Source organism: Ahaetulla prasina, chromosome 1, assembly GCF_028640845.1.
Source record: "Ahaetulla prasina isolate Xishuangbanna chromosome 1, ASM2864084v1, whole genome shotgun sequence".
Lineage (NCBI taxonomy): Eukaryota > Metazoa > Chordata > Lepidosauria > Squamata > Colubridae > Ahaetulla > Ahaetulla prasina.
Window position 1 is genome coordinate 350,719,701 of NC_080539.1, and position 13,345 is coordinate 350,733,045.

Consider the following 13,345-nt stretch of genomic DNA (forward strand, 5'->3'; position numbering starts at 1 on the left):
CAGCCGCATTCTGGACCAGTTGGAGCCTCCGGGTGCTCTTCATGGGGAGCCCCATGTAGAGAGTGTTACAGTAGTCCAGGCGGGAAGTGACGAGGGCATGAGTGACCGTGCACAAAGAATCCCGGTCTATGAAGGGGCGCAACTGGCAGATCAGGCGTACCTGATAAAAGGCTCCCCTGGAGACGGGGAGCCTCATTAAATAGCAGGTCAGGGTTTTTTTCATTCACTAATGCCAACCCTGATGTAGTTCAGGGTTGGCATGATAGATTTTATTTATTAAATTTATATGTCACCCATATCACTCTTGCGGTGACTCTGAGCTGCCTAGATTGATTGCAACATTCTTCTCCTGCAGTGTTCATTGACACTGGGTGTGTTAATGATTTATAGTCGGTTTGTGCTTCAACTGGGGGGACTGTTTAGATACAGAAGAAGTTTTCCTGCTGTAAAAAGCAGGTGGGGAAAGTATGTTTTTTAAGAAGAAGCTGTAAGGAAAAAAATATAAAATATTCCTGTCATACCCGGGCACTGTAGGAACTACTAGAAATTGACATTAATAGCACTTTTTGTATCTACTCCAAGCTCAGCCACTCTGAACAGCCGAACAATATGGATGAAGGGTAAACATATGCTACGAATAAGTATGTGCCAATACATTTTGTTATAGCTTTTCCAAAAGAAACTCAGGTACTATATACTTTGCTGAAAATATTAAGACAGTAAGGTTTTTTTTCCCTGAAACTATAATTTCCAGGGTTTCTAGAAGGAGGAATAGTTGCATACAGGTTGTCCTCAATTTACAACCACAACAGGGACTAGAATTTCCATTGCTAAGCAAGGTGGTTGGTAAATGAGTCACACCTTATAACTTTTGCCAGGATTGTTACGTGAATCATGTAGTTGTTAAGTGGATTCTGGCTTTCCCTCTTGTCTTTGCTTGGTGGAAGTCTATTGGGAAGGTCACAAATGATGATTGCATGACCACAGAACGCTGCAACCATCCTAAATACATCCTGGTTGCCAAGTGCCTGAATTTTGATCATGTGATCTTGGGAGGGGTTGCTGCAATGGTCATACGTACGAGGACTGGTTGTAAGTCACATTTTTCAGTGCCATTGTAACTACAAACAGTTGCTAAACAAATGGTTGTAAGGGCTGTGCGTTGTCATTCCTATATAACTTTTCCGGTGGTGGATAGATACATTCTGTAACCTTTAGTTTAGAATTGGACTTGCAGACTTCAGCAACTCACCACGGGGACTTCAAAGAAGTGAACAGGAGGGACAGAAAAAACTCTGAATAAGGCCATTACCTCTGACCTGAGTTGCCTCTGATGTCTGTGCTGAAATATATATAACAAATATGGTATCAAGGCAATATCCCCTTGGACTCTGCACTGTATTTAATACTCCCAGGGGATGGAGGGTAGCTAATGAGTCAAATGCAGCTGAGTCCTGAGTGCTTCACTAAATTTCAGTCTGACCTAGACTCCATCAGTTTTATGGTAGCCAAAACAGCCCCCTTGGCTGCCATTTGAGTTCTGTTTTGCTGAGAGATAGAAGGACTGTGGATTAGAATCCCGTAGGGACTCCTCCAACAAAAGCAAACCTCTTCAATGGTTAGAACTCTAACTGTTCATTTCTCAACCATGTTTCTTGTTCCCCATCCATCTTGATCAGAACTGGTGGCATCAGCACAAACTATAATAGTTTGTTTCTTATTGTTGATCAGTTAGGTTTGTTCAGTGGTGGGGTTCAAATAATTTAACAACTGGTTCTCTGCCCTAATGACCAGCTGGGTGGGTGTGGTAGGTGTGGCCATGGAGTGTGACAGGCAGCACTTGGCCTCCTGCACCCCCCCCCCGGAGCAAAAAATGGCCACGGGGGGGAATGCCCCCCCGCACCCCATTTTGGGCCTAGTAGGCCTCCCCGCAGTCTCCTGGGAGCAAACATGGGCCATGAGGGGGGCACACCGTACCTCACCCCCCCCGGTGCCCCATTTTGGGCCTAGTAGGCCTCCCTGAACTTACCTGGAGCCAAAATGGGGCACGTGGGGACTCCTGGAAGGGGCTGGGTGGGGAGAGGAGGAGCCAACCAGCAATTTAACTACCAGTTCGTCCGAACCAGCTGGAACCGGCTGAATCCCACCCCTGGGTTTGTTTGTCTGTCAGCTAAAACCCTGGGCTACCTTCCACTGCTCCAAAGTATGGTTGCAGGGGAAACAAATTCATCCCTGAAAAAGGTCCTGTCACATTTTTAAAAAAACAATTGCATGAAAACATTAGATTGTTATGCCTTTGTATACATGCCCCATTTAGTAACCTTTCAGAGTGACAACAGAGATGAAAAAGTAATTTTGTGACCAGTTCTTGCATTTGTGACATTCATAGGTCTGTAAAGCAAAGGAAAACTGAAGTAAGAACATAAGCATAATTGTGGTTTCACTTAGCAATTACTCCAATGACAGTTATGGTTGCTAAATGAGGACTACCTATACTCCAATATTTTTCAATTTAGAGTCTCCAAAAGGGTTCAAATTACAATTCCTGACACACATACCATCTACAATGGTATTTGTTCTCCCACAAGTTGAAATAACTCAGTTGTAGAAAGTTGGCACATCGTGCATTGCTAGGGCTCAGAGGGCAGTGGGGCATTGCCTGTATATTCAAGTTTTTTAAAATTACTATTTAGTTATTTGCTGGGAATCCCCATGAAAATTTATTTCCATTCTATCTGTAATATGGATTGTGTTCACATGCATGTGTATGTCTCCTCTCTCACATTTCTTCAAAGAGTTGGAGAAATTGCTGTTTGAATACTCAGAGGACACACCTCCCCACTGGAATTCTCAGTGAGAGATTACTTTCCCCACTTCTATGGGGAGCCATGAATCACTTTGTGACTTCAGCACTAATTAACCCCAACCTCCCCTTCATCCTAAAGCTTTCTCCATCTCTAAGAATAAATCATCATCACAGGAAAGGGCATTTTAGATACGTCCTTTGCAGAAGAATTAAATGGGGGTGGAATTATCGGGGGAGCTTCATTTTTTCTAAGATGTTCCCCCTGTCGAAATGTTATATGATATTTATTTATTTATTTATTTATTTATTTTGTCACACAGTATATATAAGCATAAGCATGAAATAACTATACAATATATAAGCATATATATAAACATGAGTATGTAAAAACTATATTAATAGGATATAACGAAAGGAAACAATAGGACAGAAACAGTAGGCACGCTTGTGCTCTTATGCCCCTTACAGACCTCTTAGGAATGGGATGAGGTCAATAGTAGACAGTTTTTGGTTGGAGCTTTAGGGATTTTGGGAAGAGACCACAGAGTGATCTGTGATGTTAGAGTGAAAACAATCATTTCAAAGATGGATGGAGTGATTGCTGAAATTGGATTGCTGTGGTTCAGAACAGACTCTGAAGTGGGTCTTCTGCCTAATGAATACCCTTAGCTCACTCCACACAGAGAGGCCTTGTTTTTGTGAGGCAAGGTTTATTTTAATCAAGTCATCCTCAATCTGATGTCATCTGGATATATTTATTTATTAATTAATCTATTTACTAACTCAACTGATAAGGCTGACTAACTGATATCAATTGCCAAAATGAGTAAAGGTGACCTGCAAAAAAAAATGCAGCAAAAGAACAATAACAAAACACCCTATTGTCCAGCTGTACAGCCTATTGAAAAGGTCACATTTTTAGGGCTTTCAATTTTGTAAGTCTTGGGCTTCAATTTCTATAATTCCTAATCAACATGAGCTGGTTGGAGAAAGCATGCTTGGAGAAGACTGCCTTCCTGAATTGATGCTATGATTTTCTAGAAAAGTCAGACTATGGTACAGTCACTCTATTGTAAACCAATATAACAATATAGGACACCTTCATTATGGTGTGTCATCATTCCTAAAAAATCCTATGTGCGTTATTCCATACAATTGGGGAATCTTTTCCATTCATTCTTTCTTATGGCAAACTGGAATATAATCCAACTTTTTTTTTCTCTGAATCACAACTGCACAATCCACAAGCCCCACCAATTATTTTACAGCCTCCAGAGACCCTTCAGAGGGAAAAGATTGTTTTTGTGGGATGTTTGAGGTGTATGTAAGACACATGTGACTTAGGTACTGCAGAGACTTAAAGCATTCATTCTACTTTTAAAATCCTTGTCAACTGTCCCCCAGAACTGGAACAATGAACATTGACCTGTCCAGTCTAAGCGAAGTCACAGCATCCCATGTAAATAGTTTGAAAAACTGTGTCTTCTATTTAGCCTGAAGGAAGTTGCAGGCGTATGATCTGAGTATGAATGGAATGTGTAGCAAATTGACCAAGAAAGCTTTTTATCCAGTCTTCCTGGTTGGCCTACAGTGTAACATAGGAGATTCTGTTTGCTACTCTCAATGATACTCCCAAGCAATTTTCTGTATGTATGAGATTTAGAAGTTCAGCTGTATATTTGCAACCGGTGAATGTATGACAAATAGAACGGAATGAATAGGAACATCTATTGATGGGAGAGATGGGAGAACCTCTCTCAGGGTGGCCTTGCTATTGAGATTTTAGCTGCTGCTCACTCTGCACATAGGAGAGATTAATTCCTTAATTCACAGGAATGCTGCTGCCTAGGATGGTAGGCGCTGCCCCGTATTCACATCACAATCCAAAATTCATTTTAGCCCTGAGCCTTTGTTCAATTAACCCAACTGTCTGGTTTCACGCAAACTCTAACCACACAGGCAGGGTTCTTACAATACTCTCAGCCACCTTCCTGGTAGAAAAAAATGGAATCAAAGTTAATTGAGTAACTGGGCCCTGCCTGTTGTGCCATTGTAGCCAGTAAGGCTGATCTGCTGTTATCATCAGGGTATTCTTGAGACTTTTAAGCCTAGATGCTAAGCTCATCATTTAGAATTCAGTTCAGAGAAGTGGTGGGTTTCAAAAAAATTTACTACCAGTTCTGTGAGTGTGGCTTGGTAGGAGTGGCTTGGTGGGTGTGGCAGGGAAAGGATACTGTAAAATCTCCATTCCAGGGGAAGGATATTGAAAAATCTCCATTCCCTCCTCAATCCAGGGGAAGGTTACTGCAAAATTCCCATTTCCTCCTGATCAGCTGGGACTCGGGAAGCAGAGAATAGATGGGGGCGGGGCCAGTCAGAGGTAGTATTTACCGGTTCTCCGAACTACTCAAAATTTCCGCTACCGGTTCTCCAGAACTGGTCAGAATCTGTTGAAACCCACCTCTGGTTCAGGGTAACTTTTCTTTTATAGAGGGGACTGTTAAGAAAAGAGCTTCTGGCCCTGCTGTTCTTCAAGTGATGTGCCCAAACTGCTTGTTCTCTTGTATTTGTATTTGTTAGTTTGTCAAACATGTACAAGAGAGCAGCTATAAATATAAACATGGATGGGAATGAAAGAAATGAATGCAAATAAATGAGGACAGTAGGACAGGGATGGTAGGTACGCTGGTGTGCTTATGCATGCCCCCTTTACGGAGCTCTTAGGAATGAGGTGAGGTCCACGGTAGACAGTTAAAGGTTGAAGCTGTGAGAGTTTGAGGATGTAACAATGGACTCGGGTAGAGCATTTCAGCTGTTGACCACTCTGTTGCTGAAGTTGTATTTTCTGCAATCGAGTTTGGAGCAGTTTACCTTGAGTTTGTATCAATTGTTTGCCTGTGCATTATTGAGGTTGAAGCTGAAGAAGTCGTTGACAGGTAAGACGTTGTAGCAGATAATTTTGTGTACTGTGCTTAGATCATACCACAGGTGGCGCAGTTCCAGATTGTCCAAGCCCAAAATTTCAAGTCTGGTGGCATAGGGATTCTATTATGAGTAGAGGAGTGGAGTACTTTAATAAGTTTTTTAATAATATTTTAATTGTATTTATAGTGTATTATGTATTTTTACTTGGCTGTGAACCGCCCTGAGTCCTTCGGGAGAAGGGCGGTATACAAATTTAAATAATAAATAAAAATACTCTTCTCGTTAAATACCTCTGGATCGCTCAATCATATTTTTGAGCTCTTGAAATCCTGAACATGAGTAATCACTATCTGCTCTCTTTTCATTTACTACTTATATGTGGAGTGCTTGCGAATTTAGGCTACAGATTTATTGTAAATCATTTTCTGCTACAATTTAATGTTCTTTTGCAAGTAATGGGTATGGTCACCCTACTTTCTACAGGACTGTTTTCTTGATTAGGACATTGATTGCCCTTGGATTTGGGTTTTATTTTTTTACTTATTACCATAACCCACTCATAGTCTTTTTTGGAACTGAACAGGGTACAGGTAGTTCTCAACTTACAACCATTCTTTAGTGACCATTTACAACACCACTGAAAAACCAACTTATGATTGGTTTTCATACTTATGACCATTGCAGCATCCCCATGGTCTTGTGATCAAAATTCAGGCACTTGGCAACTGGCATGTATTTATGACAATTATTTGTCTCGGGGTCATGTGATCCCCAGCCAGCTTCCAACAAGCAAAGTCAATGGGAGAAGCCAGATTCATTTAATGACCGGATGATTCACTTCATAACTGCACTGATTCATTTAACCACTGTAGCAAAAAAAAAAAAAAAGCTCATAAAATGGAATGCCATTCACTTACTAACTGCCTTGCATAAGAATGGAAATTTTGGGATCAATTGTGATCCTAAGTCAAAGATTATCTATATGCAGGATGGTAGGAAGTCTTGGCTGCCATGTAGGCCTATCTGAATGGAAAGGCAAGATAGGCTATAAATGAAATTGAGTTTCAATATCATTACCACAAGTGTCAGTACTCCCAACTTAGTCAGTTAGAAAAGAAAGACTCTCGACTCCATCACTAGTGAAAGTACACTATACTAAAGCCAAATGGTTACAGCATAGCAAAGCCATATCAGGTTTTTCATCTAGTATCTCTTACCATATACCATGGATGGCGAGCATGTAACTTTCGTGCTTGCGTGTGAGCGCTCAGCGGGGCCGCGCTCTGGAAAAGCTGAACTTCTGGGTTCTAGCACCCGATGATCAGCTGGCCGGCATGCATGTGCAGGCCAGTTATTAGCACTGCTGCACGCACAAATGGATCACGCTCCAGAAAAGCCAAACTTCCTGGTTCTGGCGCACATGCACAACCAACAATCTCTCTCTCTCTCTCTCTCTCTCTCTCTCTCTCAATCAATCAATCAATCAATCATCTACCTACTTACCTACCTATCTACCTATCATAAAAGATGTTGTGACTCTTTTTCATTCAGATGATGATGGCTGGAGATTTAGCTGTAGGAAGCACTTCGCTTTGTTATTCACCTGCATCCTCTTATGTGCCAGATTTCATCATTAGTGAACATATTCAAAATGCAAACATTACAGGATCTGGTAGTTGCTGGCATTGAATTAAGTGGTTGTTCCTTTTAAATCAAGTGCATACCCATCACTTCTTTTCTTGTTGCCTCTGTTGTTAACACTACAACAGAGATGCTAGCCCCAGATGCACCAATTTCAGATGTTAAGTTCCAATTATTATAGTTCCCATGCAGTCAGGTAAATAGCCAGGATTTATCTAGATCAGGGATCTCCAACCTTGGTCCCTTTAAGACTTATGGACTTCAACTCCCAGGCAACTTCTGGGAGTTGAAGTCCACAAGTCTTAAAGGGACCAAGGTTGGAGACCCCTGATCTAAATGGCCTGGGAGTCATGTGGACAAACCTGGGCATGTAGCATAGCCTTTACAGTAGTATATAAAAACAATCCCTTCTTAGATACTGCAAATTGTTATAATGGGGGGAGAGCAGATTGTCTAGAGGGAAAGAAGAAAAGAATAATCCTGAAGAGAATGCCTAAAAGTTACATATACTTAATGAATCTTGTTAGATTACAGCCTAATGTTTCCCTCCTTACAGTTCTATGTTTCACATAAACTTAGCTTCCTATAAATATATCACTTTTTGCCTTTCTCCATATACAGTAGAATTACTGACTTATTCTGCCTCTACAGTTTACTGCAGCTGTGTTCACACTTGCTAAACCAGTATTCTTCAGCCTCAAAATCTTTAAGAATCTTTAAGCATACTGACTGGAGAATTCTGGGTGTTGAAGTCCACCTATCTCAAAGTTGCCCAGAGTAAGACCACTGTGCAATTTATGACTTATCACCTTGAGAGCTTATGTCTTGAAGACAAATTCCTTGTGTGTCCAATCACTACCTGGCCAATAAAGAATATTCCTATTCCATAAGCTCTGCCTTAGAAACTGCAATAGATTTGTTCACAAAACACATTAAATCAGAACAAAACTGTTGTAGTGTAATGATCTGATTCATTTAGCACTCTAAAACATTATACGGTTTGTTTGTCTTTGGCTTAGCCATAATAGTTGGTCAATCATGGTTGACAACCTAACTTGCTTTGCAAATGCAGCGTTTTGAGTCAGTACAGAGAAACAAATACTGCTGAGTTTGGTAAATATCCCGTCCCTTTGCAGTAATTTGTTTTGTAGCCTTACTGCTCAGCTTTTGCCAATGCAAGTCCTCCCTGTGTGAGCAAGACTTATTCTCAGACTGACGTTTACAGACTATAACATAAAATTGCAGTTTTATCTTCTTCCCTGAAAGCAAGCATCACTTAACTACATAAGATTTACTTCAGAGTAGTAGACTTATATAAGTTTAGAGCATTCCTCTCAGCATCTTCTCTGCATTAAGGGGAAGATTCCGGTTTATCAATATTTTAGAGAAAATTAAATATAAAACTATTTGGGTTAAAATGCTTCAAGGTTTCCTCTGGCTATTAAAAAGGCATTCTCACAAAACAATAGCATAAGAAATGCAGTGAAATATAATGTAATAACAGCCAGTAAGGCAATTACTGCTCTGATGAGACATTAAAAATAAAATGTTATAAGTGAGGAGGCCAAATATAAAAAGGCTTCATATAACTTTTGTCAGTCAAGGGGGTTTCCCTACCAAGACTATTCCAGAATTCAGATATGAGACCAGTTCCAGCCAAATGAATTCAGATTCCTAGTAGGCGTAAAATCCACCTTATAAGGCTGATCTTTGGTCTGAAAAGATTAGTTTGGTCTAGTGCTGTGATGGTGAGCCCATGCCACGCGTGCCGGAAGTGGCATATAGAGCCATCTCTCTGGGCATGTGAGCTGTCGCCCGTTGCTCTTCCAGGTTCCAGTGCGCCGGCCAGCTGGTCTTTGCACATGCACGAGAGCGCTGGAAACAAAAATAGCAGCTGCCCAGTGCACACCGGGAAGATGATCTTTCAGTTTCCGGCGCACTCATGCGCACCAGCCAGCTGGTCTTTGCACATGCATGCATGCCATAAATGGAAGAGCAGGCGGCCCGTGCACATGCATGTGCCAGAAAACAAAAGATCATCTTCCTGGCATGCGCACCGGGCGGCTGCTCTTCCGATTTCCGGTGCACACGTGTGCCAGCCAGCTGGTTTTTGCGTGCCCATGCGCACCAGAAACCAGAAGTCCAGGTGGACTGGGATTGTGCACCGGGCGGCTGCTTTTCCAGTTTCCGGCATGTACTAGCGCTCCCATTTTGGCACTCAGTGCCAAAAAGGTTCACCAACGCTGGTCTAGTGATTAAGGCACCAGGCTAGAAAGCAGGAGGCTGTGTGTTCAAGTCTCTTCATAGCCATGAAAGCCAGCTGAGTGACCTTGGGCTATCACTCTCAGTCCAACTCATCTCACCTCACAGGGTTGTTGTGGGGAAAGTAGGAAGAGGAAGCTGTGTTGGATATAACAGAATAACAAGAGTTAAAAGGGATCCGGGAGGTCTCCTAGTCCAACCCTCTGCTCAGGCAGGAAACCTCAGGATATGTTGACTATTTTGAGTTATTTGTAAAAATAATGAAGTAGGATTTAAATAAAATACGAATACTGTTCAGAATAGAATTCTTTATTGGCCAAGTGGGGTTAGACACACAAGGAATTTGTCTCTGGTGCATAAGGGTGTACATACAACAATAGTGATAAATCATTATCATAGGCATTGTAAAAATACATTCATCATGTGTATGTGTAAAATATAGGATAAATTATACAACTTTGGCCCTTTAAGTTGTTTCCACTTCATTTGCTAAATAACTCATTCTCCAAATTCTCCTCTGCTGCTTCCCTTTTCTTTGGCTGTATAGCTGGCTCTGCAGAGGACTCTTTGCCTAATGATGATTTCTTAGGCCAACCAACATCAGTGAGGTTGCAAAGAGAGGTAAGGCTCAACCACATAAAAAGCAAATTGCACGCACCTGGTGTGTTAAACAATTCGAAGTAACTTTTCACCCTGTGGCACCACTCTAGATATCACTCGTTTAATTGGCCCCCGCTTCCTCATCTCACTGGCACCTATTTACAAACACGTTGTTTAAAACCCCCATAGCAACTATTATATCCATAGTGATAATATTCACATGCAGGTCTACCAACTCAAAATCACATTCCTTTACAATCGAACTACCACCACAATCCCTATAAAGGGCCTTGGAGTTCCTCTGAGCACTTGCAGAATATCGTTCAGTCCTGATTCCATAACCACCCCGAATCATAGAGTTGAGTTCTTAAGTTTTGGATCGAAGGCGACCATCTCGGACTCGGGCATCTTTTCATCTTAGGCTGGCGAATCCTGCCCGGCTGCTGCATAGCTGTGGATGACGCTCATTCTCCTAGAAGAGAATGTTATGCTTGGGGAAGGGTTTGTACTAAGGGAGGAAGAGGAGGGGGAGCCACAGAAAAAGATCCACCGGGATCGCCCTTCTCCCCCTAGCCGAGTGTTAGCTTAGGAGGTTCTGGATTTCAGATGCATTCCTGATACGCCCAGGGGCAGCGCGCGGCCGTTTCGCTGCAGCAGGGAGCACGCTGAGGAGCGCCACGCACCGGCCACCCCCATCAGCGGCTCTTGGTACGGTCCCCAGCTTGGCTCTTTCCATGTGTTGTGATTGAGGCTCCAGTCGGCTCCAGAACAGGGCGAAGGGAGGAGCGGTTGTAACTGCGAGAGTAGCACCAGCGAGGAAGGCGGAAAAAAAAAAAAAAGCCGCCGCCGCCGCAGCGAAGCAGCGCCGGAGCTACCTCCACAGAGAGTACGGGAAGGAGGCGCGGCAGTACCGCCGTAGGAAGCCGTTCTCCTTTCCGGCAGAGGTAAGAACTCGGCTCGCCCGGTGGGCTGCTTGGGGAAATCCCTGCGCCTTTCAGCCGCTGCTTTTTTTTTTTTTTTGGAACAGGAATGCAGAGCCCGGGCCGGAGAGAGAGAGAGGAAGGAAGAAAGAGCGGGATGGGTTGCCTCCGCCGCGCTTTCCTGGCCGAACTCGGCTTTCTTTGGAAGCGAAGCGCGCGCAGGGGGCGCCTTCTGGGTTGCGTCTCTGGGGCAGCGGCGTCGGGGAGCCTTCCTTTCTGGGAAGGGGCTCCAACTAGGGGGCGCAAGGCTTGGGGGCGCGCGCGGTGTCGGCAAGATTTCGGGTCAGTCTCCGTAAGAGACCAGCGAAACTTTGACGGCTTTCGATAACGGCCGGAAAGGTGGGGGAGGCTGCCGAGACGAACGCGGCGATTCTCTTGGGAGTGGGCTATCCCCGAAAGAAAAAGGAGAGGCCAGCCGGATTCCTCTTGGCGGGCTCCGGCTTGGTGCCTTTCAGATGCGCGGACCATAACTTCTAGCATCTCCAGTCAGCCAGGACCCTTGGACGGAGAAATTGGGGAGTGGAATTGCAGGAAGCGCTCGGGGGTCTTGAGACACAGGATTGTCTGAATCTGATTGTGTGAAGGGGGAAGTTTGGGGCGTGGAGGGGGGGGTGTCCAGCAGCTGTGGGCAGGAGGATGCTTCGCTCCAGCTGCAAGAAGGAAGGTTTCCATGATTGGAAGCTTGGATGGTTCAAATCGGTGTGCCGGGACTGAAGTATTATACATGGGTCTGCTACTTTGCTTGAACAATTTACACCCACCGCTCGCCGGGAAAATTGTGGGGCAGAAATAGAAGCTCTCAGAACGTCGCAATTAAAAAGAGATACTTAACTTGAAACCTTTAGGAGCTCTTCTCACAAAAGTTGCAGCGCAAGGTGAGCTCAGTTGAACTTAGCTAGACTTTTCCACAAACGGCCAGAGCTGGCAAAAAAAAAAAAAAAAAAGACAAAACCCTCCTTTGGCTTGAAGGGGACCCGAGATGGCCTCCCCTTTAATGCTGGAATTCAACTGCTTGCTTCATTCAGTTTCTTTGAAACTGTGAAAGGGTGAGCTCCCAACAGTGCCTTAAAGTCAGTGTTTTCCTTCCAGGGCTGCGATGGGACTTGAGTATGTACAACTGTGTGATTGTGGGGACAGAATCAAAACAAGCAGCTTTGTGTGTGCATGATCTAGAATGGCATCCACAGACCTCATTCTTTTTCCCCTGAATGCTTTTCTCTCCCAACCATGCTTAATATCAAAGCAGTTTTGTTTTGGGTAGTCTGGAGATAAGAAAGATGGGTGGTATTGCCCTGAGGGATTAGTTGAGACCGTTCCTATAGTAGAGTCCTGGAGGGATGTTTGATAAGGGTGAACATTTACTTGTAGTTGTAATAGGTCCCTATCTCAGAGGGAATAACTGGTGCTCAGGGTTGAGCCATGGAGTCCTGGGTGGTCTCGAAGCTTAGTTATTGGCTTCCAATGTTTCATTAGCATTGATGATGTTACCTAGTCAGGTAGAGAAGTGTTTGCAAGCAAACAACCAAGCTCAGAGAGCACCCAGGACTCCACAGAAATGTACAGAGGATCTGTATTTGAAGGTGTCCTGTTCAAAGCTCATATGTGAATCTCAGCACTGCAGACCTGCAACAGGCTTTTCTCTTCTATTAGTATTTCTGGGGTTCATTCTGTGTTTATATTCAAATTCAACTTGCTGGTTGTTGAACCATGAGACTATAGCCAAGTTCGGGAAGTGTTATAGATAAAAGTACAAACACCCTTATTTAGCAAACTACATTACAGTTAAAGTTTGCAGTTTGATAGCCTCAAAGCAACGGTTGCACTACTTTAGCGCTGCTGGTAGAGGGTCATGGGAATTGTAGGCCAAGTTATCTTGTGCCCATCATATTGAGGGAGGTTAGACTACTTGCCTTTACTTGTAGAAGTGGAGTGGGTGAAAAGATCAAGTGTGTTGAGCTCAGCATTAGTCTCAATGGAAATTATTCTAATTTCATGTCTGCTATAGATCTGCTGATTGGATAAGAGCAAAGCATCATCTACTTTAGCTCTTCATCTGATTCTACTTTGCAAGAACGTTGTCACAATTACCAAGCAGATTTTTTTATATAGTATTAAGACTGTAGGAGACCTT

The 13,345-nt window shown here is 43.3% G+C and overlaps 1 protein-coding gene across 4 annotated transcripts in view; it reads left to right on the forward strand.

Moving 5' to 3' along the window:
• FRMD6 (FERM domain containing 6) overlaps positions 1-13,345 on the forward strand; it is a 174,104-nt gene that overhangs the window by 62,725 nt on the left and 98,034 nt on the right. The window contains exon 1 of one of the 4 annotated variants that reach the window (XM_058163059.1): positions 10,838-11,178. The exons of the other annotated variants lie outside the window; for them this stretch is intronic. The gene's annotated coding sequence lies outside the window, so the exon portion shown is untranslated. Of the gene's footprint in view, positions 1-10,837; positions 11,179-13,345 lie in introns of those variants that run through there. 4 annotated transcript variants of the gene reach the window in all.